This window comes from Pinus tabuliformis, chromosome 4_2 (assembly GCF_031772625.1).
Source record: "Pinus tabuliformis cultivar Carrire ecotype Pingquan chromosome 4_2, CPIR1, whole genome shotgun sequence".
In the NCBI taxonomy this organism is placed as follows: Eukaryota; Viridiplantae; Streptophyta; class Pinopsida; order Pinales; family Pinaceae; genus Pinus; species Pinus tabuliformis.
The window spans coordinates 163,858,628-163,864,627 of NC_142304.1; positions in this window are offsets into that span (position 1 = coordinate 163,858,628).

Sequence of the window (6,000 nt, forward strand, 5' to 3'; positions counted from 1 at the left end):
ATTGATCTCTATTAGCAAATTAAAACCATCATAAGTAAGGTCCTAGTGGAAAGAAGTGAGGCATGTCAAGGAATTTTACTTGACATTTATGCCTTGTAGTTGCAACTCACAAAACTGGAAAATAAAGTATCTATTCTTTCTAAGAAAGATGCAAACTTGGACTTCCCTACTAGTGATGCAAATGAAGGTGACCCTATAGTCATTTAGGTGGACTCCGCCATGGCATAATTGGTCAAAATGTTTGTTTTGCTTGTTGTGTATCTAAACAGACAAGTTGACCTAGTTAATAACTCTAGCTCTAAGTTAATTAGTGGGTTTTCAAGTTTTATAAGTAATACGCTAGTAGCTAAACAAATGTTATATTTTACATGATAATACAAAATTGCGCCCAACTTAATGTAATGTCCTTATCGTAAATTGTGGAGTTGGTGGACCTCTAGCCTATCAGTTGGTTACCGTAGGCTATTGGGTTGTGGTTAGGGAACCTTGGAGGCAATTAATCTAGCAGTTTGACAATGTTTGATGATTACTTGAGATCTCATCGGGATTATGAGTAGGATGTCTTTTTCTATAATGATTTCAAGATAGTTCTCCAATATTTATTATTATTAGTAAGTCAATTTTGAGCACCCAGTGGGTCAACTGGCATGGTTACTATTTTTAGTATTGTCGATGGGTTCAGTTTTGATGACTATCTTAGCATTTATATTGTTGAATGTTCTTGTAGATTCAAACTGCATATTGTAATATGCTAAAACAATTGACTTGAATCTACTATACTCATAAGCGGAAATAAAAATTGATCGATGAAATCACGAAGCAGAAAAGGAAGAATTTCAATTACACATAACACAATAATTTTTGGGGGAAAGCCACAGCTAAAAACCCATGCTATCTTTATATTGCATTAATCAGAAGATCTGAGAAGAAAATACAATGCTTGTTCAACCTAAACAACCTCTACACAAGTACAATCTATATCATTGCTTCACTAACTAGCGCAAGCCAAATCTGTTGCCTGTGGAGCTCCAACTTCCTTGCGTTGTTCCCTTGGGAATTAGCCCATATTTAATTGGGAAATTCCTCGCTCATAACTACGCAATCCATCCATAATCCTTCCTTTGATTGCATGCATCATCGGTTTAATTTAGATGATTTTACAACTGATAGTACACTTTCCCTGAACTCTAATCTCAACTGGGTCTTTCTTAGAACTGACATGCATGAGTTATTTATGAGTGAATTATCAGTTATCCGATTGATCACTGCATTTGAATTAAATTAAATTTAATTCACTTGACCTCTCACTAGTTCCTCCATCAGTTAGAACTAGTTTAGCTGAATTTAACTCAGTTAAACCGAATTAAATAATTACAACTCAATAAGAACTCAACCTGGGCCCCTAAAATTTAGGGATCACTCAACATGACTCTAGATAGACTTCCAACTTGAATTTTTTGAGCCAACTAAGTCAACTTAACTTAGTTAATTGTTACAAGTTTCTATGAGAATAGAATTACAATTTAATTCCTAATTTAATTCAAGGACAAATTAAATTAGGATTTTTCTTGTTGCATTTTTTCAACATTCCCTGTCAATTAGGATCCTGCCTCTGTGAAACTCAAATTTTCATCTTGACAATGTCTTTGTCAAAATATTTGCATCTTGCTCCTCTGTAGGAATGTACTCCAACAACATGATTCTGCTCTACCCACAATCTCGTATATGGTGATACCAGATGTCAATATGCTTGGATCAATCATGAAAAATTAGATTCTCAGAGAGTTTGATACAACTCTGATTGTCACAGTAAATCATTATTGGATCCATCTGCTAACCAAACAACCCAACAAGGATCTTCCTCATCTAGATAGCCTCACAAGTTGCTTCACTATCATCCATGTACTTTGCTTCCGTTGAACTGAGTGCAACTGATCTATACTTCCCGTTGTACCAAGAAATTGTTGCTGACCCAATACTGAAGATTCCCCCTTATGTGCTCTTCCTGTCGGATGGACTCCTTGCCCAATCTACATCTGTGAAGCCTTGAAGGTTCACTCCCATTGTCCGTCTATACCAAAGACTAAACTGAGTGGTGCCTCTCATGTATCTCAACACATGTTTAGTTGCCTTCCAATACAATTTGGTTGGCTTAACCATGGCTTGACTATGTTGGTTAACTACAAAACACATGTCTAGTCGTGTGTTCACCAAATACATAAGAGAACCCGCAAGTTGTTTATAAATAGTAGCCTCCACTACTTCACCTGAAGTAGCATCCTCCTTCCTCCAGTTACATACTAGAGGAGCCTCCATGGGTTTGTTGCTTTCCATGTGGAATTTCTTCAGTATCTTGTTGGCATACCTTCCCTAAGAGACAAACAGTTCCTCATCTCCTTGCCATACCTCCATACCAAAAAAGTAATTCATGAGCCCCGCGTCCTTCATCTCGAACTCTCTTACAAGATCCTCTTTGCAAAATTTGATGACCTTCTCATCACCTGTGAGAATCAAATCATCGACATATAATACTATAATCAACAATTTAACTTCAACCACAATATGGTAAAGGTTCGCATCTGCGTCACTTTTGGTGAAGCCCAACTTGGTGAAATAGCTGTAAATCCTAGTGTACCAAGCACAAGATGCTTGTTTTAGTCCATATAGTGCTCGCTTGAGTTTGCACACATGTGACTCTCTATTGAAGGTCTCAAATCCTTCTGGTTGCTCAATATACACCTCTTCCTCAATCATGTCATTGAGGAGTGTTGTCTTTACATCCATTTGATGTATCTTCCATCCCATCTGCGCTGCTAGTGCTAGAATAGATCTGATTGATGAGTACCTTGCTACAAGAGCAAAGGTCTCATCGTAATCAATTCCCTCCATCTGAGAGAATCCTCTGGCCACAAATTTGGCCTTGTGTTTCTCCACACCCCCATATGCGGCTTGCTTTACCTTGTAAAACCATTTGGAACTCACCACTGACTTGTTTGCTGGTCTTTGGACCACCTCCCAAACACGGTTTCTGATATTGGAGTCATATTCCTCAAGCATGGCATCAACCCACACCAGTTGCCGCACTTCTTCCTCGAATAAGGATGGCTCAATCTCTACACTCTCACTCATAAGAGCCATGTAGCCAGTGTACCGATTTGGTGACCTCCTTTGCCTGCGTTGTGATGTGGGTGCTCCCACATTCTCTCGAGCATCATGCAACAATATCTCAACCTCTCTGGTGCACTTTCTCCCATCTCTAGAAGTCTCTGCATGAGTGGGTGTTTACACTCTCTGCTCCACATCATCATGAGGTTCCTCCTTTGGAGCTAAAAGCTCCTCATCTGCATGTAACTGAAGCTCCCTCTCAAGGGAACATCTCATGACCTTCTCTTCATCAAACTTTACGTCTCTACAAACCACTATTATCCTATTGGATGGCAAGTACACCCGATAGTTGTGAGGTGTATCAATGTACCCCACAAATATGCCCAACTCAGCTATTGGCTCTAGCTTTTTCCGTGCATCCTTGGTAACATGAAAATAGACTGATGAACCAAAGATCCTGAAGTGTGCCACATCTAATTTCTTACCTGAAAATCTTCTTCTGGTGTACTCATCCTGAGAATTCGATGAGGGCTTATGTTTTGCAAGTAAACAATTGTGTTGCATGCTTCAACCCACAAGTGCAAAGGTAGGCCCTGATCATGTGACATTGTGTGTGTCGCTCCCACAATATTTATGTTCTTCCTTTCAGCCACCCCATTCTATTGTGGGTTATGAGGTGCTATCAACTCCCATCGAATGCCTTCTAATGCACAAAAGTTCTTGAATTCATTCGACACATATTCTCCATCGTTATCGCTTTTGAGAGATTTAACTTTCCCACGAGGATTCTCGACAAGTGCTTTAAATTCACAAAATTTAGTGAATGTCTAACCTTTCTTCTGCATGAAGAAAATCCCGCACTTACGAGAAAAATCGTCAACAAATATTACATAATACATGTGTTTGGTCATGGATGTTGTTGAGAACAGTCCAAACACATCTGAATGAACTCGATCAAGGATCGCTTGCACTCAATTGTCTTTATCATGAAAGGAAGCTTTGGTTTGCTTCCCTAGTGTACACCCTTTGCATGTGTCTCTTTGCTCTAGTGTACCCTTGGGAAGTCTTGTACAAATTTGTTGCATGATCTTCAAAGCTCCATGGTGAAAGTGACCAAATCTTCTATGCCACAACTCACCAATGTCTCGGCTCTACACCTTCTCTTCTTTAGTGCTCAAAGCAGCGTAGTCTTCTACATCCAATTTGTAGAGGTTCTTCACCCGAACCTCGATCCGCTTCACCTGTCTTAAGGCTATGTGACGAAGCAAAGCCTTTCCCTTACTAAATATCACATCATAGCCACGGTCCTTTAACATGGCAACAAAAACCAAGTTCTTCTTCAAACTTGGAACATACATGACATCTTTCAATGTGAGGGTAGAACTAAACTACCTCTGAAAGGTAACAGTACCGATGTCGGTCACGTTATACCTCCCATCATCTCCCATCTCGATGTGCATATGGAGGTCCTTCTCCTCCAAGTTACTGAAGAACTCTTTGTTGCCGATCATATGGAATGAGGCTCCATTATCCAAGTACCACACACTACCCATCATTGATGTCACATGCAAGCGATGAGGGTGAAATCCGGTTCGAATTCTAAAGCAAGGGCTTCACCTGCTGCTCCTCTTGAGGGATTCTTACCGACCTTCTTGTGAAGACACTTTGTGGCATAATGTCCCAACTCGTGACAATGAAAACATTTAATTTTTGACATGTCCTTATTCTTACGGCCCTGATTGGAATCTGATTTGGAATGGGATGGATTCCCCTTCCCTTTCTTTTCCTTTCCGGTTAAGGAACAGTTCTCATCATCTTCATGCTTGGATGAGGATCCATCTCTAGTGTTTTGTCGAATCTCTTCCTATACCAAGTCGGACCACAACCGCTCCCACTCTAGTAGCTTCTCCCTCCGTTAACTGAGTCCTATTAGTTGTGCCAGCTCTTGGGAAATCCTAGAAGTGCTAGGCTCACTAGATCATCTTCCACAATAGTAACATTGACACTTCCAATCTCATCCTGACATTGGGTGAACTTGGTCAAATACTTCAGTGTTGTATCGCCCTTCTCCATCTTGATCTTTCTCAGCTTGTCCTTCAGTGCCAACTTCCTGTGGTCACTATTGTTTTGAAACGGGTTTGTCAATGCCTTCCATGTTGCAAATGGAGTTTCCTTACTGTGGATATTTGAGACAATATTATCTCGAACTCCTTCTAGGATAATCCTTCTTGGCTTTGCCACACACTTTCTCCACTCTGTCAGATCTTTGGCATTAGATGTTGGAGGCTTCGGGATATCATGATCTATGAATTCCTTTAGCCCGTTGTCTTCCAACACTTCCTCCATCATATCCTTCCAAGCTATGTAATTCGAGCTCCCCTCAAGGGGATACTCAAGTCTCAATCCGTAGAATGATATCCTGTTGGCTCTGAGATATGATACTGCAAATTTGATTTCTCTTACAAAACAAACTCGTATTCTCCTCTTTTATAGTGACTTCATATCCAATACCATTTAGAATTTTCTTGTAGATTCAAACTGCAGATTGTAATATGCTAAAACAATTGACTTGAATCTACTCTACTCATCAGTGAAAACAAAAACTGATCGATGAAATCACGAAGTAGAAAAGGAAGAATTTCAATCACACATAACAAAATATTTTTATGGGGAAAACCATAGCTAAAAATCCCTACTATCTATATATTGCATTAATCAGAAAATTTGAGAAGAAAATACAATGCTTGTTCAACCCGAAAAATCTCTGCACAAGTACAATCTATCTCACTACTTCACAAACTAGCTTAAGCCAATACTTAGCCAAATCTGTTGCCTGCCAAGCTCCTACTTCCTTACGTTGTTCCCTTGGGAATTAACCCATATTTAATTGGGAAA